Below are 25,636 nucleotides of genomic sequence, written 5' to 3'. Positions count from 1 at the left end.
TTCAAAAACCACAGGAGTATCCTGATTTCTTCCTGCTTCTGCTTCTGCTGCTGCTGCTGCTACTGCTATCTGGGCAACCAGATCCTCTTCTGATGCAACAGGAGTTGCGTAAACAAGGTTGCGCATCTCTCTCCGCACCAAGAAGTCCAGAGGGGACATATCTGGGGATCGAGCAGGCCACGGTACAGGACCACCTCTGCCAATCCACGTTTCTGGGAACCGTCGGCCCAGGAATCGACGCACACGACGACTGAAATGTGCCGGCGGCCCGTCACGTTGGAACCACATGCGTTGTCTTGTTGGGAGCGGGACATCTTCCAGCAATTCTGGCAATGCTCTGGGTGGATAATCAACTGGTTCCAGGTTGTGGACACGCTGTATGTGAAATGGACGTAACAGTTGCTCTCGAAGGACTGTTCTGACATTCGTCTGATTCGTCCCCATGTTACGTGCAATTGCACGAGTGCTGATTGAAGGATCCCGTTCCACATGCTGCAAGACAGCTTCCTCAAATTGCAGCGTTCTTACCGTGCGACGGCGTCCCTGACCACGTAATCTGCTAAATGACCCGGTCTCACGCAGACGTTGGTACACAGCAGGAAAGGTCGTATGAGGCGGGGTACGGCGATTAGGATATTGTCGATAAACTGGGTGTGCAGCTCGTCCGTTGTGGTGCGCTACGTGGTACGCACCAACCATAGTAGTGTACTCACTCCAGGTGAAGATCGTAATACGGCCTCTAACAACTGAAGAGCGTAATACGGCCTCCACCGGTTTAAATAATCCTCATACGAGAAAATGACATTAGGGAAAAATATTTGTTTTGATGTCCCCTACAACCTCCCAGACTTTGTCGGTTTAAATACTTTTCACCCTGTATAGACAATAATAATAACAATAATTTCGTATGGCTCAGTGGCCTGGTGCGAGTCTTTGTATTGGAGGTCAGTGCCTCGACTTGCATGTCCCTAACACACCCAATCATCCAACTGGGCAAAAGGGACCTACAGTTTAAAGTCCAGTCTGAATTAAATGATGGTCGCGGCGACTCCTAACATCGTCGAGCTGTTCAGGCCAGCTTACAACGAAGACTCGAACATCCGTGGTCCGGCCGAGATAGGATTCCACGACCACTGGGTTTCCAGGCCCGTGCTTCACCGCCAGACCACCACCACGCCTGACATGTATACTGGAAGTTCGTCTATCTATAGGTTTTGATGATCGTGTTTGCAAGTATCAAAAATGTGACGTAAATGGCCATATCTTTTGATTGCGTTTGCTTAGAAGTTTAAGTTTTTTAAACTGTCAAGGGACTGTAGACCTTGGTACCCGATATAAATTTCAGCTTGGTACCTCTACCCGTTCCTGAGAAAAAGGGGTCTTAACAGATGGATGGACAGACAGACAGATGGACAAGAAATGGTGGCAAAAAATAATAATTTATATGCGCTGTAACAACAAAACACTTATTTTCGGATTTTTTTTTCCTTTACTTGCTCTGTGAAATCTTGCTTTTTGTTAAATTCCATCATTTCAGGTCAGCGGGAAGTTTTGATGAGTGAGTTTGCGATTATCGAAATATGCGACTTAAATGCGCGTACCTTTTGATTTCAGTACTTATAAGCTTAAATTGTTCACGCCACAGGCAGCCGTGGCGTGCCAAACTTCACGCGTGCCAGAGAAAGCCTCGGCCTGCCTTGGCTTTCGTAGGTCCCTCCCGGAGGTACTCGCTACAGCGCCACTTTTCATTCAGTACTGCTGTTGTGGCATTTTTCCGTCGCTGCAACTCTCTTCAGTTCGGCAGAATCGTGGTGTAAGTGATGTTTGGGGCCTACACTTCGCTGTTTGTTTGTGGTGTTAAGGACGTGCACAGGTCCACTGGATCTTTCCACAAAAAGAGGCAGTCTAGCGATCTATCGTCACAAGCCAAAAATGAATGGGAATGAAAGAAGAGAGACGCTGTCACATAAGCAACGAGTAGACTTGGAGAAAGCTTTTGACAATGTTAACTGGAATACTCTCTTGCGTAGTCTGAAGGTGGCATGGGTCAAATACAGGAAGCGAAAGGCTATTCACAATTTGCACAGAAACCAGATGGCAATTAAGAGAGTCGAGGGGCACAGAAGGGAAGCAGTGGTTGTGAAGGGTGTGGGACAGGGTTGCAGCCTATCCCCGATGTTATTCAATTTGTATATTGAGCAAGCAGTAAAGGAAACCAAAAGAAAAATTTGTAGTAGGAATTAAAATCCATGGAGAAGAAATGAGAACTATGAGGTTCGCCGATGACATTGTAATTGTCAGAGACAGCAAAGGACTTGAAAGAGCAGTTGAACGGACGGTGACTTGAAAGAATGATAGAAGATGAACATCAACAAGAGTAAAACGAGGATAATGAAATGTAGCGGAATTAAATCAGGTGATGCTGAGGGAATTAGGAAATGAGACACTTAAAGTAGTAGATGAGTTCTGCTATTCGGTGATCAAAATAAGTGATGATGGTCGAAGTAGAGAGGATATAAAATGTAGACTGACAATGGCAAGGAAAGCGTTTCTGAAGAAGAGAAATTTGTTAACATCGAGTATAGATTTAAGTGTCAGGAAGTCGTTTCTGAAAGTATTTGTATGGAGTGTAGCCATGTATGGAAGTGAAACATGGACGATAAATAGTTTAGACAAGATGAGACTAGAGGCTTTCGAAATGTGGTGCTACAGAAGAATGCTGAAGATTAAATAGGTAGATCACGCGACTAATGAGGGGGGACTGAATAGAATTGGGGAGAAGAGAATTTGTGGCACAACGTGAGTAGGAGGAGGAATCGGTTGGTAGGACACGTTCTGAGGCATCAAGGGATCACGAATTTAGTACTGGAGGGGAGCTTGGAGGGTAAAAATCGTAGAGGGAGACCAAGAGATGAATCACTAAGCAGATTCAGAAGGATGTAGGTTGCAATAGTTACTCGGAGATGAAGAGGCTTGCACAGGATAAGCATGGAGAGCTGCATCCAACCTGTCTCGGGACTGAAGACCGCTACAACACTAACAACCAGTGAACGGGCATGCCCGGAACGATTTTTCATTTTCAAATGCGGTTTCGTTGAATTTATGACGGAAAAAGAAGTACAGGGACGAAAATTAGAACATCCGGAATGGATTGCAGACCTCGCATATTACGTGGCCTTGTCTGCACGCTGCCGACAGTAAGACACTGCAGGGTGAGCAACAAGTCATTTCTGATTTGACGGGATACATGTAAACAGAAAACAGCGTTGTAGAAGGACTCATTCTAACAAACACAGTTCAGCTCCGCAAGCTCACTGCCGTCAAAGAAAACGCGAGGTTTGAAGTATTGAGGTGGCCTTGAAAGGATAGTTTTCTAAACGTTTAAGGACACTGTCAACCTTACATCTGTTTTATAGGTATTAGAATATGAGTCATGTGGCAAGAATATTTTACCGTCAGAAATAAATTTGAATACAGCGAAGAGACATGACAGTGACCGGACGGATAGTTCATAATTTTGTGGAAAAAAAGGGGTACGAAGGAGATTTGAACACGGGTCTCCTCCTTTGCAGTCCAACACTGTGCTATTCAAATTCCCTTCATGTTGCACACCTTGAGCTTGGACCATTCGCTGTTTCTGTTTTGCTTCCTTTTCGCTGTTCAGTACACCTTCTCCCTGTTTTCACCCTAGATCTGTGTTAAGCTTTTGACGAGCTATCCACAGGTCCATCATACCACGAAATGTGAAGGGAGGGGGGGAGGGTGCGATGGCGAGTTTCCCTTGTTAGAAGCTTAAATCTTTTACACCACCATGGGACTGTACACCTTAGTATGAGATATAAATTTCAAATTGATACCCCTGCCTGTTCCTGAAAAAATGGCCTCATAACAGACAGATAGATAGACGAACAACATAGTGTTCACATAATGATTCTGTTTTTACCGACTGAGGTACGGAACCCTAAAAAGTACAGTGATAGGTTTGAGAAAATTTATTCCCCCATGGTCTCAACACATGTAAGGCCACTTTCTTCAAGATTCTTTAACCCGTCTAAAAAAAGAAGAGTTTTCGTATATGCTGTAAATCACCCCTTCACAGACTTTCTAGCTTCCTCATTGTTCATAGATTGTCTTCCCCTGAGATGCTTCTTGAAGTTTGGGAACAGATAATACACTGAAGTGGCAAAGAATCTGGTATCAAATACAGAGACATGTAAACAAGCAGAATACGGCGCTGCGGTCGGCACGCCTATGTAAGGCAACAATAGACTGGTGCAATTGTTAGACCGGTTATTGCTGCTACAGTGGCAGGATATCAAGATTTGAGTGGGTTTGAACGTGGTGCTGTAGTCGGCGCATGAGCGATGGGACACAGCATCTCTGAGGTAGCGATGAAGTGGGGATTGCCCCGTACGACTGTTGCACGAGTGTACCGTGAACATCAGGCATTCGGCGAAACATCAAATCTCCGACATCCGCTCGCTCACCGATAGATCTGTACCCACAGATTGGAAAGTTGCACAGGTCGCACCAGTGTTTAAGAAGGGTAGTAGGAGTAATCCATCGAACTACAGACCTATATCATTGACGTCGGTTTGCAGTAGGGTTTTGGAGCAGATACTGTATTCAAACATTATGAATCACCTCGAAGGGAACGATCTATTGATACGTAATCAGCACGGCTTCAGAAAACATCGTTCTTTTGCAACGCAGCTAGCTCTTTATTCGCACGAAGTAATGGCCGCTATCGACAGGGGATCTCAAGTTGATTCCGTATTTCTAGATTTCCTGAAAGCTTTTGACACCGTTCCTCACCAGCGACTTCTAATCAAGCTGCGGGCCTATGGGGTATCGCCTCAGTTGTGCGACTGGTTCGTGATTTCCTGTCAGGAAGGCCGCAGTTCGTAGTAATAGACGGCAAATCATCGAGTAAAACTGAAGTGATATCAGGTGTTCCCCAGGGAAGCGTCCTGGGACCTCTGCTGTTCCTGATCTATATAAATGACCTGGGTGACAATCTGAGCAGCTCTCTTAGGTTGTTCGCAGATGATGCTGTAGTTTACCGTCTAGTAAGGTCATCCGAAGACCAGTATCAGTTGCAAAGCGATTTAGAAAAGATTGCTGTATGGTGTGGCAGGTGGCAGTTGACGCTAAATAACGTGTAAATAAAGTGTGAGGTGATCCAACAGAAATCCGTTGGAATTCGATTATTCGATAAATAGTACAATTCTCAAGGCTGTCAATTCAACTAAGTACCTGGGTGTTAAAATTACGAACAACTTCAGTTGGAAAGACCACATAGATAATATTGTGGGGAAGGCGAGCCAAAGGTTGCGTTTCATTGGCAGGACACTTAGAAGATGCAACAAGTCCACTAAAGAGACAGCTTACACTACACTCGTTCGTCCTCTGTTAGAATATTGCTGCACGGTGTGGGATCCTTACCAGGTGGGACTGACGGAGGACATCGAAAGGGTGCAAAAACGGGCAGCTCGTTTTGTATTATCACGTAATATGGGAGAGAGAGTGGCAGATATGATACGCGAGTTGGGATGGAAGTCATTAAAGCAAAGACGTTTTTCGTCGAGGCGAGATCTATTTACGAAATTTCAGTCACCAACTTTCTCTTCCGAATGCGAAAATATTTTGTTGAGCCCAACCTACATGGGTAGGAATGATCATCAACATAAAATAAGACAAATCAAAGCTCGAACAGAAAGGTTTAGGTGTTCGTTTTTCCCGCGCGCTGTTCGGGAGTGGAATGGTAGAGAGATAGTATGATAGTGGTTCGATGAACCCTCTGCCAAGCAGTTAAATGTGAATTGCAGAGTAATCATGTAGATGTAGATGTAGATGTTGCGGCCGGAAAAGATCCTGCAAGAATGGGACCAACTACGACTGAAGAGAATCGTTCAACGTGACAGAAGTGCAGCCCTTCCGCAAGTTGCTCCAGATCTTAATACTGGCTCATCAACAAGTGTCAATGTGCGAACAGTTCCATGAAACATCGATATGGGCCTTTGGAATCAAAGGCTCACTACTGTACCCTTGATGACTGCACAACACCCTCGCCTGGGTCCGTCAACACCGGCATTGGACTGTTGGTGACTGAAAACATGTTGCCTTGTCGGATTAGTGTCGTTTCAAATTCTATCGAGCAGATGGACGTGTACAGGTATGGAGACCTCCTCATGAATCCATGGAGTCTGCGCGTCAGCAGGGAGCCGGTCGCTATGGCCGAGCGGTTCTAGGCGCTTCAGTCTGGAACAGCGCGACCGCTACGGTCGTAGGTTCGAATCCTGCCTCGGGCATGGATGTGCGTGATGTCCTTAGGTTGGTTAGGTTTAAGTAGTTGTAAGTTCTAGGGGACTGATGACCACAGATGTTAAGTCCCATAGTGCTCAGAGCCATTTGAGCCATTTTGAGGCACGTGTCACGCTGCACTGCTCGTTTTCAGTACGGATTACGCCGATCAGCTGGAGTATCGGTAACCAAGACAGCCAACGCACTGAATGTTTCAATGGCAACTGTTTCGACAGTCATGACAGCCCACACAAAACATGGAAAGAGGACATCGTCTAAACGTAATGTTGTTGTTGTTGTAGTCTTCCGTCCTGAGACTGGTTTGATGCAGCTCTCCATGCTACTCTATCCTGTGCAAGCTTCTTCATCTCCCAGTACTTACTGCAACCTACGTCCTTCTGAATCTGCTTAGTGTACTCATCTCTTGGTCTCGCTCTACGATTTTTACCCTCCACACTTCCGTCCAATGCTAAATTGGTGATCCCTTGATGCCTCAGAACATGTCCTACCAATCGGTCCCTTCTTCTAGTCAAGTTGTGCCACAAACTCCTCTTCTCCCCAATTCTATTCAATACCTCCTCATTAGTTATGTGATCTACCCACCTAATCTTCAGCATTCTTCTGTAGCACCACATTTCGAAAGCTTCTATTCTCTTCTTGTTCAAAAAATGGTTCAAATGGCTCTGAGCACTATGGGACTTAACATCTATGGTCATCAGTCCCCTAGAACTCAGAACTACTTAAACCTAACTAACCTAAGGACATCACACAACACCCAGCCATCACGAGGCAGAGAAAATCCCTGACCCCGCCGGGAATCGAACCCGGGAACCCGGGCGTGGGAAGCGAGAACGCTACCGCACGACCACGAGATGCGGGCTCTCTTCTTGTCTACACTATTTATCATCCATGTTTAACTTCCATATATGGCTACACTCCATACAAATACTTTCAGAAACGACTTCCTGACACTTAAATCTATACTCGATATTAAAAATTTTCTCTTCTTCAGAAACGCTTTCCTTCCCATTGCCAGTCTACATTTTATATCCTCTCTGCTTCGACCATCATCAGTTATTTTGCTCCCCAAATAGCAAAACTCCTTTACTACTTTAAGTGTCTCATTTCCTAATCTAATTCCCTCAGCATCACCCGACTTAATTCGACTACATTCCATTATCCTCGTTTTGCTTTGGTTAATGTTCATCTTATATCCTCCTTTCAAGACACTGTCCATTCCATTCATCTGCTCTTGCAAGTCCTTTGCTGTCTCTGACAGAATTACAATGTCATCGGCTAACCTCAAAGTTTTTATTTCTTCTCCATGGATTTTAATACCTACTCCAAATTTTTCTTTTGTTTCCTTTACTGCTTGCTCAATATACAGATTGAATAACATCGGGGAGAGGCTACAACCCTGTCTCACTCCCTTCCCAACAGCTGCTTCCCTTTCATGCCCCTCAACTCTTATAACTGCCGTCTGCTTTCTGTACAAATTGTAAATAGCCTTTCGCTCCCTCTATTTTACCCCTGCCACCTTTAGAATTTGAAAGAGAGTATTCCAGTCAACATTGTCAAAACCTTTCTCTAAGTCTACAAATGCTAGAAACGTAGGTTTGCCTTTCCTTAATCTTTCTTCTAAGATAAGTCGAAGGGTCAGTATTGCCTCACGTGTTCCAATATTTCTTCGGAATCCAAACTGATCTTCCCCAAGGTCGGCTTCTACTAGTTTTTCCATTCGTCTGTAAAGAATTCGCGTTAGTATTTTGCAGCTGTGGCTTATTAAACTGATTGTTCGGTAATTTTCACATCTCGTACGCTAACACAAATTGTGTCGAAACAACACAAAACTACGGCGGCTGCAGAGCTCAACAGCCATCATAGAGACCCCACATCTATCGACACTGTTCGCAAAGAACCCCAAAAGGGGCAAGTGGGTGTCCAACCCCTTATTAATAAAGCGTTCCCAGATAAGTACATATGTTCAGATTATTTTGCATATCTTCTGTAGATACTCCGCAAGCAAGAGGGTACACTGTACCACAACTAGTCATTTGCTTTCCTGTTCCACTCGCAAGTAGAGCGAGGGAAAAACGATTGTCTATATGCTTCCGTATGAACCCTAATTTATCGTATGTCTTCTTCATGGTCCTCAAGCGCAATGTATGTGGGCCATGGTAGCATGATTCGGCAGTCACGGCTACAAATGCAGGTTATCTAAAATTGCTCCGCAGTGTTCCTCGAAAAGAACGTCGCTAGCCCTCCAGGGATTCCCATTTGAGTTCCTGAAGCATTGCCATAACGTTGTTCGACCTACCGATAACAAGTCTAGAAGCTCGCCTCTGAACTGCTTCGATGTCTTCCTTTAATCCTACCTGCTACACGTCACAATCACTCCAGCAATACTCAAAAATAGGTCGTTCCAGCGTCCCATATGCGCTCTCCTCTACAGATGAACAATGCTTTCCTAAAATTCCAACAATAAAGCGAAGTCGACCATTCGACTTCCGTACCACAATGCTCACAGTTCGTTTCATTTCAGATCGCTTCACAACGTTACGCCCAGATACACTACTGGCCATTAAAATTGCTACACCAAGAAGAAATGCAGATGATAAACGGGTAATCATTGGACAAATACATTATACCAGAACTGACATATGATAACATTTTCACGCAATTTGAGTGCATCGATCCTGAGAAATCAGAACCCAGAACAACCACCACTGGCCGTAATAACGGCCTTGATACGTCTGGGCATTGAGTCAAACAGAGCTTGGATGGCGTGTACAGGTACAGCTGCCCATGCAGCTTCAACACGATACCACAGTTCATCACGAGTAGTGAGTGGCGTATTGTGACGAGCCAGTTGCTCGGCCACCATTGACGAGACGTTTTCAATTGGTGAGAGATCTGGAGAATGTGCTGGCCAGGGCAGCAGTCGAACATTTTCTGTATCCAGAAAGGCCCGTACAGGACCTGCAACATGCGATCGTGCATTATCCTGCTGAAATGTAGGGTTTCGGAGGGATCGAATGAAGGGTAGAGCCACTGGTCGTAACACATCTGAAATGTGCGGCATGGGCAGTAGTGCTGGAAGATGCTATCGCTTTCACTGAAGACATCAAATATGAAGAGTTGCAGGCGATCCGGGACTGTCACGGTGCCGTCGATTACTACCGCAGATGCCATGGAAGCCTAGGTGAAGAGCACAATACTGCCCCATTGGTCTGCGTCTGTGGCGCTCATGTCTCGAGCAGCCGCCCGCCTGCATGGCGGCAAATCTGGACACGACCGTGTCCTGTCGTAACAAGAAACGTGATTCATCCGACCGCGCGACACGTTGCTACCAATCCACCGTCCAATTTCGGCGATCCTGTGCGCCACTGCAATGGTAACGAATGATGTCGTTGGATCAACATGGAACCTTGTCTGCTGTGGTGCCCTATGTTCAACAATGTGTGCTGAACGGTGAACCCAGAAACTCTTGTACGAGGCATGTCAAAAAATAAGTGTACTGTGACCATAACGGGTTGTGGTTTTTCGTTTTCTGAGGGTTGGCAACACTGAGTGGTAGAGGGGGATCTCCTGACCAGAGCGAGCCTCGGAGGAACACGGTGGTCGTCATATCAAATTCTTGTCGAGTTTCCAGCCTTGTCATCTGAGCACAGTATTTGAGCGGTCCATCCGGCCGCCATCATCAGGTGAGAAAAGCCACGCTGCTCTAGCCGATAACTGATTCCACTCGCAAATGACTGCACCTTTATATGCATCGGAAGTACAAGAGCGCATGCGCTAGATACGGTGCGCACGCGCTCAATCATTCCTGCTGCCCTTTGGCGCAGAAAAAGTTGCAGCACCTCCGGTGGTGAATACTGTTGAAAACGATATAGAGTTACAAATGATTATTCATAGCCGGCCGATTCAGATGCCGTTGTTTCATCATGTCTGATAAAAGAGGATTCCACGTTCTACTTAGCGGGTATCCGTTATCACGATTAATGACATTATCCGCTAGTCTGATTTCGACAGATTCTTTTAAAACACAATCCCAGTACTGAGAAGCATTTGCAACTACTTGCGTCTCATTGAATAAAATCCTGTGACCCTCTGTAAGGCAATGCTCCGCCACCGAAGGTTTATCTGGTTGTAATAATCGCGTATGGCGATGATTGAAAATACACCTGTCCTTGATGGTAACTACATTACTGGCCATTACAATTGCTGCACCACGAAGATGACGTTGGCGAAATTTAACCGACACGAAGAAGCTGCTGTGATATGCAAATGATTAGCTTTTCAGAGAATTCACACAAGGTTGGCGCCGGTGGCGACACCTACAACGTGCTGACATGAGGAAAGTTTACAACCGATTTCTCATATACAAACAGCAGTTGACCGGCGTTGCCTGGTGAAACGTTGTTGTGATGCCTCGCGTAAGGAGGAGAAATGCGTACCATCACGTTTCCGACTTTGGTAAAGGTCGGATTGTAGTCTATCGCGATTTCCGTTTATCGTATCGCGACATTGCTGCTCGCGTTGGTCGAGATCTAGTGACTGTTAGCAGAATATGGAATCGGTGGGTTCAGGAGGGTAATGCGGAACGCCGTGCTGGATCACAACGGCCTCGTATCACTAGCAGTCGAGATGACAGGCATCTTATCCGCATGGCTGTAACGGATCGTACAGCCACGTCTCGATCCCTGAGTCAACAGATGGGGACGTTTGCAAGACAACAACCATCTGCACGAACAGTTCGACGACGTTTGCAGCAGCATGGACTATCAACTCGGACACCGTGGCTGCGGTTACCTTGACGCTGCATCACAGACAGGAGCGCCTGGGATGGTGTACTCAACGACGAACCTGGGTGCACGAATGGCAAAACGTCATTTTTTCGGATGAATCCAGGTTCTGTTTACAGCATCCTGATGGTCGCATCAGTATTTGGCGACATCGCGGTGAACGCACATTGGAAGCGTGTATTCGTCATCGCCATACTGGCGTATCACCCGCCGTGATGGTATGGGCTGCCATTGGTTATACGTCTCGGTCAACTCTTATTCGCATTGCCGGCCGCGGTGGTCTAGCGGTTCTGGCGCTGCAGTCCGGAACCGCGGGACTGCTACGGTCGCAGGTTCGAATCCTGCCTCGGGCATGGGTGTGTGTGATGTCCTTAGGTTAGTTAGGTTTAAGTAGTTCTAAGTTCTAGGGGACTTATGACCTAAGATGTTGAGTCCCATAGTGCTCAGAGCCATTTGAACCATTTTTTCTTATTCGCATTGATGGAATTTTGAATAGTGGACGTTACATTTCAGATGTGTTACGACCTGTGGCTCTACCCTTGATTCGATCCCAGCGAAACCCTACATTTCAGAGGGATAATGCACGACCGCATGTTGCAGGTCCTGTACGGTTCTTTCTGGATACAGAAAATGTTAGACTGCTGCTCTGGCAAGCACATTCTCCAGATCTCTCTCCAATAGAAAACGTCTGGTCGATGGTGGCCGAGCAACTGGCTCGTCACAATACGCCAGTCACTACTCTTGATGAACTGTGGTATCGTGTTGAAGCTTCATGGGCAGCTGTACCTGTACACGGCATTCAAGCTCTGTTTGACTCAATGCCCAGGCGTATCAAGGCCGTTATTACGACCAGATGTGGTTGTTCTGGGTACTGATTTCTCAGGGTCTATGCACCCAAATTGCGTGAAAATGTAATCACATGTCAGTTCTGGTATAATATATTTGTCCATTGAATACCCGTTTCATCTGCATTTCTTCTTGGTGTAGCAATTTTAATGGCCAGCAGTGTATGACTGAAATCACCACGTGACCATCGACACTGGCCGTAGGCGCAGTGGCAGAGCGTTGCACAGTCTGTTGAATTCCGATACTTTCTTCGGCATGCCGATGGGAGGGCGCCAATCCGTCCAGGGAAACAGCTCCTTGACACACGTATTGCCGGACGGAGACAAGCCGGCGCTCTCTTACGCTCTTGGGAACATTCACTTTGGCATCCGTGGGTGTAGTGCAGTTCGTGCAAGGCACCATGGTGGCAAAGGAGTGTCATATGCCGGGTGCAGACTCCTTCATCACGATGATGTTTCCCGACGGTAGTGGCATTTTTCAAGACAATGCGCCATGTCACAAGGCGAGGGGTGTGTGGAGTGGTTCGAGGAGCGTAGTGGCGAGGCCCAGTTGATGTGCTGGCTCCCTAGCTCGTCAGATCTGACTCCCTAGCTCGCCAGATCTGAAGCCGATCGGACGCATCTGGGATGTGATTGAACGTGGCGTCAGAGGTCATCATCCCCCCTCCCTGGAATTTACAGGAATCAGGTGACTTGTGTGTCCAGATGTGGTGCCAACTCCCTCCAGCGGCCTACCAAGGCCTCACTCGTTCCAAGCCATAACACGTCGCCGCTGTTATCCGTGCCAAAGGTGGATATACCGACTACTAGGAACGTGGTCATAACGTTCTGGCCGATCAGTGTAACCACAGCTTAACGTAAACCATCTTGCTGTTTAGAGTTGCAGTAACATTGGTTTCCGGAGAACTCTAAATACGCTGCTTATTATTCCGAAAACGTTTTCAGTTACTCTCCTAGCTCTTGAATGTCAATAATTAAAAGCTCTTTCAATTGAGCGTTTATTATGACTTCCCACAAGTGGTTTCGCAAGACACTCTGGCGTAACAAATGCACTGTGCATCGTCAGCAACTACTACAAAGAACATGTCTACATCTCTTCCTGATAAAGATCGTTTGGATGTTATTCGCTGCGTGTTTTGCTCAACAGCAGCATATAAGCGTCTTCCCAAAAATGCAGCTGCATCACACTTACGTCCTCACACACTAACGTCCGCATTAAAAAATTGTGCTCTGCATTACACAATCCCATGAGCGCAATACTGAAAGGTCCTTTACAGTCGTGGTATAAACTACCGCTGTTTACTGGAGCTTGGAGAGAACAACGTTCTTACCATCAAGTGCGCCGATGCAATTCGGACAGTCCTAATTACAATAAAATCCTTTGGCAACATCATCCCATTCTCTTTCATTGTTTGGTACCTAAAAAGCAGTGTGATGTTATTAATTATACAAGTATAAAAAATACATAACCTTTTTCACTTATATTTTTCACCACACAATAAAACGCTGTTATTGCTAAAAATATAAGCCACATACACTCCTAGTGGCTTATATTTCTTTATAATACTACAATTCCTTCAGCTTTGATCTCCGTTTTTAGACTCTGCATGACTCGCCCCAAACTGCCCTTGACGAGAATTGGCGCAGAGGATCCACCCACAGAAGATACAAGTGATAACAGGGATGCTGATAAATCCATAGATAGCATAGTATCAGAACCTGCTAGTGTACCAGATCCATCCACAAACTCTACACAAAAATCAGCAACAGTTCACAAGAAGCGTCAGAACAAACGTTCCTCACCGGACTCAAAATGTCCTGCCACGGAAAAAAAAACCAATTCATACGATGTGTTCTCATCGACAGCGAAAAAAAGTAGGGATGAGGATATATCTATTTTGGAGAGTATGTAGGCGAGCCATTCAAAAAGATTCAAGATAGGAGAACTAGGGCTCCGCTTTGTCATGGCATTTCAACCATACCTTACCAAGCTGAATGTGGAGGAACAGGAGGTACATTTTCTCCGCTATTCCTTCTTTAATTTGTAAATTATGCTGGTTCACAACGAACAGTTCAATATCATGCTGCACATGCGTATAATCAGACTGACTCCATCAACTCGCCCGCTAGTAACTATCAGCAAACTACTCAACAGAGTTCATACCCTTCCCCCAGCGCCCCCCCCCCCCCCCCCGCCAAAGCAACAGCAAGCCTCAATATTCTCCTGTGCAAATGCAAATAAATCAAGATGGTGATAATCAACTGATAAATTCATTTCCTCATAATTAATGTTCAAGCTTATCGAATTTTAGGTGCCGTATTAAATTGAATGTGTTAAAGACAGGTCACAATGTTATAAAATGTAAATAATTGTGAATAAACCATTTTATGAACAAAGCTTATTGTCAACAGTTCTTGCTTTCATGCGCAATCCCTCAAAGGTGCAACAACAGCCTTGTATACATCCGTAATGAATTTTGAAATGGAGGTCTTGGAGAGTCTGTATAGATACATTAAAGAATTGTAGCTAACACCTGTCGTTAAGAAATGACGAGTAGTCGCTTACATTTCCCTGGGCGATATTGCTTCTCGATATTCCTGCGTTATGTAATGTCCAGTGCAACATGGATTGATAAACACTTGCTGTAATTGTAACAAAATTCTCGTATCCACATGAGAGATGTAAATCTCGCATTGACGAGTTACAGGCTCCTTCCGAATATCTTCCAGCTAGAAAACTTGCAATGTACCCTCTCGTCGTTTTCGCCCTTTTTAGTAGTTCATAGTGTGCGCCTGCCATTACCACAAGGGCTGAAGTGGCTGAACTGTCCACATTGGGTCAAAATCGACAAATCAGTAAGAAACACTATATTTGATTCACTGTACAAAAAGTCTTACACTTCAGACCTGTATAAAAATGTTGTAGATGTCGCAGGTAATTTGGAACAGTAGACAAAAAGACCTGCAACATGTGCCTACAACTTGTTACAACGGAAACGTAGCTTTATGCTGCCTGTCTACTGTAGTCTTGATGAATGGACTCCGTCCGAACAGACCGCGGGAGGCCCAACGGTACCGACCAACCGCGCCGTGCCATCCTCAGCTGATGGGCGTCGCTGGATGTTGTCTGCACACTACTCTTCCGTGTGCCGCTTCTCCTGAATTGGCCTCACAAGGGCTGGGTGCACCGCGCTTGCCAACAGCGCTCGGCACACCCGGACGGTGACCTATCCGAGTGCTAGACCAGCCTGACAGTGTTTAACTTCGGTGATCTGACGAGAACTGGAGTTATCACTGTGGCATGGCTGTTGACCTGCTAAATAAAGCTTGGTTGTAATTGCTGTGTTTGTGACAGTGCCACCTGAAACATTGTCATATTAACGACATTTTCTTGCTTTTTATGTTGAGTGCTTAAAGATAACTACATGTATATGCATGTTTGCCAAACATTCGCCGAAATATTATCTATTATGACAAAAGCTGGCCGAAACATGACCTATTACAAAAATGTGTTAATATGAACTTATATGCACAATAAGAATACATTTTTCTACGTTAAAGATCCTGGTTCCATGCATAAATTGTGGTAAAATTCACACTGTATTCTGGAAAAAAATATAACCTGTCATCAGAATCAGGACCCTAGTGGTGACAAGAGTGCTGGCTGCGCACATACTACCTGAAACATCCCGTTATTTTACTGGGTACTGGATACAGTAAATCGGTGTTTTTCCACATCCTGGTAAACGATATGGTATTTTTAAGACTTGTGGACTTCAGCCTGAAAACTGATTCGATGCAACTCTACAGTCTCGTATCCTACGCAGGTGTCTTGCCTCTGCATTTTACACACAATTATTTAATCCTAGCACGCTGACCAGAGTTAAGCCCGTCCTCACATAGGATGTGTTTCTCATCGTGAAGTTCACAAGACGTGATTTCTGTCAGTGTCGTCGGTGGACGGTTGGAAGTTAGCCGCTGCATCACCATCGGGATTCGACCGTCGATCAATGGAAATGTGTCGGCTCTTTGGGTGAGTCACTATGGAAATGTGTCGGCTTTTTGGGTGAGTCACTATGGAAATATGTCGGCTCTTTGGGTGAGTCACTATGGAAATATGTCGGCTCTTTGTGTGAGTCACTATGGAAATGTGTCGGCTCTTTGGGTGAGTCACTTTTTTGCTACACTAGGTCGATGGTCGTCTCCACAGACGCCGTCATCGAGGTGGAGGGCGTCTAGATACGTGCATCGCGCCACGGACGCAGGCGCGACGTGTTGCTCATCGCGATTTGCGACTGCAGCGCTCTCCAGCGGCAGTTGTCACCTGTAACTGGCTCGCAAATGACGAGTGTAAATTTCATAGAATGGCTATACGTCCGCTGTATTTGGAAGCAAATGAAATACCTGACCACCAATTTATCCGTAGTCAAGCATGTCATCTGCCGTGTCACTCACTTTGGAATACACGAAGGGTGTAGGCAGAGGGGGAGGGGGGGGTCCATGAGGTCTGGATCAACCTTATCACGTACATGAAATTACACACGACCTAGTTACCGTTTAGTGATAATGAAAGATACTCTCATTTTCAATCATACGACGAAAAAGGGATACGCACTATAATCAGCTAAGGTAACGATGATTTAAATTATCTAAAAATCGGTAGCAGTATCAGCTATCTCCCATTGCTATCGTAGCTGAGACCAATTATTGGTCTTGCTTGGTTTTAGTTGTTGTTTTGTTCAGTTCAGTTCTTACTTGCTGTTGAATTTAATGTACACTGATTAGCCGAAACGTTATGACGACTTAACACCGTGGCGTTGGATGCCGCCTGGTGACGTTGCCAGCGCGTGACACGATAAAGAAAAATAAGTAGGTGGAGCAGACACGGACGGACCATCACCTTAGAGAAGATATGGGCTGCAAATGGGGAACTCCACTGAGATAAGCGACTTTGACAAAGGGCACATTATTGTTACGTAGAGCCCGTGAACGAGTATCTCGAAAACGGCGAAGCTGATCAAATGTTCACGTGCTACTGTCGTGAGTATCTGCGGGAAAAGGTAGGACAGTGAAACTACCACTACTTGCTAAATGGTTCGCCATCTGCGACTCTTCACGAAACATGGTATTCGGAGGCTTCTCTGCTCTGTAAAGTAGGATAGATGGTGGTGATCTGTGGCACTTCTGACAAAAGAGCACAATACTGCTGCACGCACAAGTGTTTCGGAGCACACCGTTCATCGTACGCTGTCGAACGTGGAGCTCCGCAGCAGAGCATCCCTACGTGTTCACATGTTGGCTAACGTACATCGTCAATCACGATTACACTGGGCACGAGACCATAGGGATTCGACTGTCGATCAATGGAAAAGTGTCAGCTCTTAAGCTGAATCACGTTTTTGTTACACTAGGTCGCTGGTCGTGTCCACATTCTTCATCATCGAGGTGACTCGATCATACTGTAATGGACGAGAAAGGACCTTACGACTCACACGTCCTGTTCGAGTACCCCGCTCGACACGACATCATCTTGCAGCTCGCTTTCAGTTCTGCCGTTCCTATGTCGACTGGCAACTCTGTCACAGGCGAAACGTGTTACTCTCGGACGAGGCCAGAAATCCCCCGACGCAAGGTGGTGCCAGTGTTTCTCTGCGGAGACCTATGGTGAGTGATACCTGCCAAATGTTGTCCAGGAAATCGACAGATTTCCAGGTTTCTGTGATGCTGTGGGGAGGCGCCAGGCAGTGCATCGAACAGATCCCATTGGACCATGTGGTGACCCTGAATTTCTTCTAATACCAGGGCCACGTGAACAGGGATATGTTGCAAAGCCTGGACATGGATGTAGTGGAATGGTCGGTGGTTCGTCCCAACCTAAAGGCCATCGTGAATGTGTGAGACATGCTTGACAGACGTGTCCGTCGCCGTCATGTTCCACCACATCAAGAATTCTCGTTTAAACACAGTGGGAACGGATACCCCACATTGACCTCCGTAGACTTGAACGGAGCACTCCAGGCAGTGATAAACGCTCACGGAAGGCGTACACGACACTGTTCAGGTCTTTTTGTGGAAATAATGGAGGATGTAATTATGTTTCGTTGTGTACTTAATTTGTGAAAGATAACGGTATAAGTTAGTAACATACCCAGTCCTCAATCCTTGATCAATGGAGTATGGCAGACGTCCGAAGTCATATTCCCCTAATTCTTTTGAGGAATGTGTAAAGAGTGTAGAACAAAGGAAGTATAAATCTGTAAGAGGTAAAAATAGTAAGATTAAAGAAGGAACTATAGGGAACAACTAAAATTATACGTCGTAAAACATTAGCAGGGTACAACATTAGCCGCGCGGAGTGGCCGCACGGCTTGAGGCGCCATGTCACGGATTGCGCGGCCCCTCCCGCCGGAGGTTCGAGTCTTCCCTCGGGCATGGGTGTGTGTATTGTTCTTAGCATAAGTCAGTTTAAGTAGTGTTTAAGTCTCCGGACCGATGACCTCAGCAGTTTGGTCCCTTAGGAATTCACACATTCTTTGTACAATATTGGAAGTATAAAACCTAAAAGGTATGAAACAGTGAAATTACATAAGTGGAATTACGTGAGGCTACTAAAATTCCAGGCAACAGCATGCGACATTTGCGGGCAGTTTTTACCGTCTCTACGCTAGGACGGTGTTCGAGCCGCTCTCTTCTCAGTGATTTGGGATGTTGCTCATAGCCGGCCAGTGTGGCTGAGCGGTTCTAGGCGCTTCAGTCTGGAACCGCGTGACTGCTACAGCCGCAGGTTCGAATCCTGCCTCGGGGCATGGATGTGTGTGATGTCCTTAGGTTAGTTAGGTTTAAGTAGTTCTAAGTTCTAGGGGACTGATGACCTCAGATGTTAAGTCCATAGTGCTCAGAGCCATTTGAGCCATTTTGTTTCTCATATGGGCGTTGGGTCGAAGTGGACGACTGGAAGAGACGTTCCAAGTTTCTTAAAAGTGTACTGTCAAGAAAGTCGTGCTTACAACTTAATGTACTGCAAGGCTGTTGTAAACGTTCCGTAAAAATCTGTTTCTTCCAACATCGTTAGTAAGTATCTCTGTGTCATTGTGAAGCGCATCCAAATGCCTGTCAATCGTTCCAGGCGAGTGCTGCGTTCTGCTTGAAACTATTTCAAACGTCCTGCCTGCCTGTCCGACCGTGAGTTTTTGAACAGGTTTCACATTTATATCCAAGCTAGTTTGTATATTGTTTGGCACCCTTTGGAACCTCATTCGGCAGGACGACGGCTCAAATCCGCATTCGACCTTCCTGATTTAGATTTTCAGTGATTTTCCTAAATCGATACAGGCAAATGCCGTGCCGGGATGGTTCCTTTGAAAGGGTACGGCTGATTTACTTCCCCATCCATCATACAGTCCGAGCTTCAGCCAGATGGTTTCGTCCACAACGTGATATTTCGGCAGGCTAACTTCTTGCAATCTTCAGGCATTCCTGATCGCTCGTTTATCAGAAACGTCTGAAGGTGGTAGGAAGTCAGCCTGCAAAAATATCGCGCCTTCTGCACAACGCAAACGGCTGAATACTCAAGAATTATTTCAACAGAATCGTAATTTTTCATTCACGCGTTGTTTCAAACTGAAGCGAAAACTAGTCTTAAAACCTGTACCTCAATTTGTATTACGCAACTACACTGAAGCGCCTAAGAAACTGGTATAGGCATGCGTATTCAACTACAGAAACATGTAAACAGGCAGAATACGGCGCTGCGGTCGGCAACGCCTATACAAGACAACAACTGTATGGCACAGTTGTTACGTAGGTTGCTGCTGCTACAATGGAAGGTTATCGAGATTTAAGTGGGTTTGAACGTGGTTCTATAGTTGGCGCACGAGGGATGGGACACAGCGTCTCCGACGTAGCGACGAAATGGGGATTTTCCCGTACGACCATTTCACAAGTGTACCGTGAATATCGAATCCGGTAGAACATCAAATCTCTGATATCACTGGGGCCGGAAAAAGATCCTGCAAGAACGGGACCAATGACTAAAGAGAACCGTTCAACGTGACAGAAGTGCAACCCCTCCGAAAACTGTCTCAGATTTCAGCGCTGGGCCATCAACAAGTGTCAGCGTGCGAACCATTCAACGAAACATCATCGATATGGGCTTTCAGAGCCGAAGGACTACTCATGGACCCTTGATGAATGCACCACACAAAGCTTTACACCTCGCCTAGGCCCGTGAACACCTACATTGGACTGTTGACGACTGGAAACGTGTTGCCTCGTCGGACGAATCTCGTTTCAAATTGTATCGAGCAGATGGCCGTATACGGATAGGGAGGCAACCTTATGTACCCATGGACCCTGCATGTCAGCAGGGGCTGTTCGAGCTGGTGGAGGCTCTGGTGTGGGGCGTGTGCAGTTGGAGTGATGTGGCACCCCTGGTACGTCTAGATACGACACTGACAGGTGACACGTACGTAAGGGTCATTTCTGATCACCTGCATACATTAATGTACGTTGTGCATTCTAACGGACTTAGGCAAATCCAGCAGGACAATGTGACGCCCCACACGGCCAGATTTGCTACAGATTGGCTCCAGAAACACACTTCTGAGTTTAAACACTTCCGCTGGCCACCAAACTCCCCAGACATGAACATCATTGAGGATATCTGGGATGCCTTGCAACGTGCTTTTCAGAAGAGAGCTCCACCCCCTCGTACTCTTACGGCTTTGTGGACAGCTCTGCATGATTCGTGGTGTCTGTTCCTTCCAGCACTACTTCAGACATTAGTCGAGTCCATGCCACGTCGTGTTGCGGCACTTCTGCGTGCTCGCGGGGGCCCTACACTTTATTAGCCAGGTATAACAGTTTCTGTAGCTCTTCAGTGTAGCTAGGTTCCTCCTTTGTACACTTACGGCCATTTGCTCGTTTTCCTTGTGTCCCTGTTCCTCTATTAGCGTACTGCAGTTATTTGCACGTTGTTGTTGCCTTTTGATTTTCTGCAGCAATTTCATTGATACTGAATACCCGTTGCTTACCGCAACTTCTTTTGTAATAGTGATTTTCTTGTTCATCTCTTGTTCCCTAAATCATAGCTCGAAAATATGCCATTTTGAATGTGTCAGGGGACCGAGACTTAAACAGTAACAATGTCGGCACAAATAGGTTATGTGTACACGCTACAACGATGGCTGCCCGCCTCTGTTGTAATCGTATATCGAGATACTCGATGGCTCCTTTATTTTCGAGCTCAACTGTGAACCTAATCCTTGCGTGAATAGCAGTCATTCTCACCGCTGTCTCATTAACATTTCTGTGACCTGCTTTAATTAACAAAATTGCGTCATCACATAGCGACACTATTAGAGAATTTTGATGGTTCGTGAAAATTTGTGTTGCAAAGTGTAAAGGAAAGTCTCAACCATTGTGCTAGGGAATTAATTTTCCCAGCAGAACTCTTCGAATTGGTGATACATCTTAACGTTTAAAGTTAAACAGTTGTACGAGAACGTCAGTTGTAGAGCTTCCATTAATTCTTCTATTTCTCCTGTAGCCATTTTTTATAAGGTTCTTAATGATTTCCAGTGACTCGCGAACTGGCATCTTTGTGTATAAATTCTCCACATCTAGGAGGCAAAGATGGATTGAGCTGGTATGACTGTATCTTTATCTGCAAGCTCATACATATTTTTGAAACTATACTGCTAGCGAAGTATATAGGAGCGTTTTTAACCTTTACGCTAGTGTAACGTTTATCGGAACATAAGGATTCAGTTCCTTGTTAGATATAACCCTCATAGATTTCTCCTCTTGAAGTTTTACTTGTGTGTGTGCGTGTAGCGTACACGGATTCGTTATTGTATGCCGCTTTTTTTAAAATCAGAAAACAGAAAAACAGAATTTTGAGTTTCGCGTTTTCCTTGGATCTTTAGCTACGTCATTAATACTGTTTTCAGAGAGGTTTTTTTTTTAGTTTTGTTTACATACTCTTCGTCATTTATATCTCGTTAACTTCTTATTCAAATTATATATACTGGGTGAGTCACGAGGTTTTCCCCCTATTTCTGGAGGGCATCCCTTAGGTTATTCGGAACACAATATAGAAATAAAGTAATGGGGTCAGGTTCTTAATTAAGGAGCTACAGTAATTGAAAAACTAAGGAAAGTGGCAGTAAAAACTTCCGTTGTAGAATTTCACTATCAAAAATGCACATAATAATTAATTTAAACAATTTTGTAGCAGTCTCTTGCATTCAGGGTATTTGAAGACAAAGATTCGCACGGGGGCGAACTGCGCGAGTAGCATTTCATAATTTTACGTGCTTGTTCCTTATTGACGCTGCGGCATCGAAAATTCGTTGTATCAGTTCTTCTCGTGTTTCCACCTTTAACTTCTTACACGATGTCTTTCATCCACACCCCCTAATGCAGTAGTCTAGGGGTGTTAAATCCGGAGATCTGGCAGGCCAGTTGATAGGGCCCCCGCGACCTGTCCATCGATGTGGGAATTGCTGGTTAAGATGAGCTGTTACCACATGGTGGAAGTGTGCAGGTGCCCCGTAATGTTGGAAGTACATGTGGCGTCTTGTTTCCAGAGGAACATCTTCAAGAAACTGCGGTAAGTCTTCTCGAAAAAGTTACTGTACATCTGGCCATTTAAATTTCCCGGGAGAGTAGACGGCCCCAGTAACTGGTCAGACACGACACCAAACCAGACATTCACACTGAGTCTGCGTTGAAAGCGAGATACTACCGTGGCACGGGGACTTTCGTCTGCCCAGACATGCATGTTGTTGATACCCTCTCTTGTAACATTATGAAGCGATAGAGGTGGCGATTTCCACTTACACAGTTACAAAAGTGCAAACGGTTGACACAATCATGTGGCTCTAAATGGTACACTTCCTGCACATGAAAAGGTTGCAGTCCATTCTCATGAAGAATTCTACATACCTGAGATTGTGAAACGTTCAGTCGGGTAGTTAGGAGTCTTGTACTTGAACGAGGACTGCGCTCTGCTGAATTAAGGATGTTTTCCTCTTCTCGAACGTCACGATGTCTTTCGGAGTGAATACAAATACTGGGAAGAGTACCAGTTTCTAGCAACATTCGATATGTTCCACTAAATGTTTTCGCACTCGGAATCCCACGATTAGGATACCTACGGTGACGTTCGGCAACAGCAGCCTTCGCATTGCCACCACAGAAGCCCAAAATGTACACCATCTCTCCATACTCCTGCGATGAAAACTTGTACGGTATCGAAAAATGTACTGTACACAGGAGACAATAACAGTAAACAGTGACTGCAGTATCAACAACGTGGTTGTTATGCAAACGTACCACTCGCTGCACTTGTCTACCTAAGACTGATGGCGTGTCCTGTGAACACGTGTGTAGCGCTCCATACACTGTGGCACGTTTCGGAACTCTGTTGCAGCTCCTTAATTATGGATCTGATCACATTACTCTATTTACATTTTTTGTTCCAAATAACCTAAGGAATAACCTCCAGCAACCGGGGGAAAACCTCGTGACTCACCCTGTATAATGCTACTTTGATTATTATGGTTACTTCCTGACTTTAGCTGTCTTTTACGTTATTGACTGACTTCTGTCTTAATGTTGATTTGGGATTATAGAGTAATTCTTTTGAAATGAGACATTTCTCTTCAACGGTTATGAGAATATCCGTGAGATTATCAGGTTTATCAAAGAACTCGTGTTTTTATGGACAATCCCAAAGAAAGCAGGTGTTGACAGATGTGAAAATTACCGAACTATCAGTTTAATAAGTCACAGCTGCAAAATACTAACACGAATTCTTTACAGACGAATGGAAAAACTGGTAGAAGCCGACCTCGGGGAAGATCGGTTTGGATTCTGTACAAATGTTGGAACACGTGAGGCAATACTAACCTTACGACTTATCTTACAAGAAAGATTAAGGAAAGGCAAACCTACATTTCTAGCATTTGTAGATTTAGAGAAAGGCTTTTGACAATGTTGATTGGAATACTCTCTTTCAAATTCTGAAGGTGGCAGAGGTAAAATACAGGGAGCGAAAAGCTATTTACAATTTGTACAGAAACCAGATGGCAGTTATGAGAGTCGAGGGGCACGAAAGGGAAGCAGTGGTTGGGAAGGGAGTGAGACAGGGTTGTAGCCTCTCCCCGATGTTATTCAATCTGTATATTGAGCAAGCAGTGAAGGAAACAAAAGAAAAATTCGGAGTAGGTATTAAAATCCATGGAGAAGAAATAAAAACTTTGAGGTTCGCTGATGACATCGTAATTCTGTCAGAGACAGCAAAGGACTTGGAAGAGTAGTTGAACGGAATGGACAGTTTCTTGAAAGGAAAATATAAGATGAACATCAACAAAAGCAAAACGAGGATAATGGAATGTAGTCGAATTAAGTCGAGTGATGCTGAGGGAATTAGATTAGGAAATGAGACACTTAAAGTAATAAAGGAGTTTTGCTATTTGGGGAGCAAAATAACTGATGATGGTTTGCGAGTGCGACATTCATTTCTTTAGTGACTTTTGCTACCGTAGTCCTGTTTATTTTCGTCCTAGTCCCTCTTTAACGACCATCTGTAAGAATTACTCAACACACACATTCGTAAAAGCTGGGATCTAAACAGCAGTTACGTGTTGCTGCGTTCAATATAACCGAAACTATCAGAAACGCTTCGTTCGCGACTTTTTTCAACGGATCGACCGCTTGTTTCTTTCGTTACACTTGACATGTCGCGCCCATTGCTATAGACGATCAAAGGGCAATTAATACGGTTACAAAATTTGGAGTAGGAATTGAAATACGACGAGAAGAAATAAAAACTTTGGGGTTTGCCGATGACATCGTAATTCTGTCAGAGACAGCAAACGACTTGGAAGAATAGTTGAACGAAATGAATCAGGTAATCCTGAGGGAATTAGGTTAGGAAATCAGGCGCTTAAAGCAGTAAATGAGTTTTGTTATTTCGGAAGCAAAATAACTGATGATGCTCGAAGTAGAGAGGATATGAAATGTAGACTGGCAATGGCAAGGAAAGCGTTTCTGAAGAAGAGCAATTTGTTAACATCGAGTATAGATTTAAGCGTCAGGAAGTCGCTTCTGAAAGTATTTGTATGGAGTGTAGCCATGTATGGAAGTGAAACATGGACGATAAATAGTTTGGACAAGAAGAGAATAGAAGCTTTCGAAATGTGGTGCTACAGAAGAATGCTGAAGATTAGATGGATATATCACATAACTAATGAGGAGGTATTGAAGAGATTTGGGGAGAAGAGGAGTTTGTCGCACAACGTGACTAGAAGAAGGGATCGGTTGGTAGGACATGTTCTGAGGCATCAGGGGATCACAAATTTAGCATTGGAGGAAAGTGTGGAGGGTAAAAATCGTAGAGGGAGACCAAGAGATGAATACACTAAGCAGATTCAGAAGGATGTAGGTTGCAGTAAGTACTGGGAGATGAAGAAGCTTGCACAGGATACAGTAGCATGGAGAGCTGCATCAAACCAGTCTCAGGACTGAAGACCACATCAACAACAACAACAAGATTTTTAAGTTTCTTTCCACATGTCATCTATAAAATACTAAATCTGTAAAACCGTCAGGCTTGCCCCTTACTCGTTAAACACGCTGATCTCCAAAAGTAATAAACTAATTTCCTTGGGATTTGCG

The 25,636-nt window shown here is 45.0% G+C and overlaps 1 protein-coding gene and 1 pseudogene across 3 annotated transcripts in view; one reads left to right on the top strand and one right to left on the bottom strand.

Annotated features, from left to right (window-relative positions):
* LOC126210667 (proteoglycan 4-like) overlaps positions 1 to 25,636 on the top strand; it is a 587,840-nt gene that overhangs the window by 50,252 nt on the left and 511,952 nt on the right. The gene's annotated exons all lie outside the window — the stretch shown is intronic.
* Positions 15,148 to 15,266, bottom strand: LOC126210943 (5S ribosomal RNA; annotated as a pseudogene).

The sequence above is a fragment of the Schistocerca nitens genome, chromosome 10 (assembly GCF_023898315.1).
Source record: "Schistocerca nitens isolate TAMUIC-IGC-003100 chromosome 10, iqSchNite1.1, whole genome shotgun sequence".
Taxonomy (NCBI): Eukaryota; Metazoa; Arthropoda; class Insecta; order Orthoptera; family Acrididae; genus Schistocerca; species Schistocerca nitens.
This window is presented reverse-complemented; position numbering and strand designations above follow the sequence as displayed.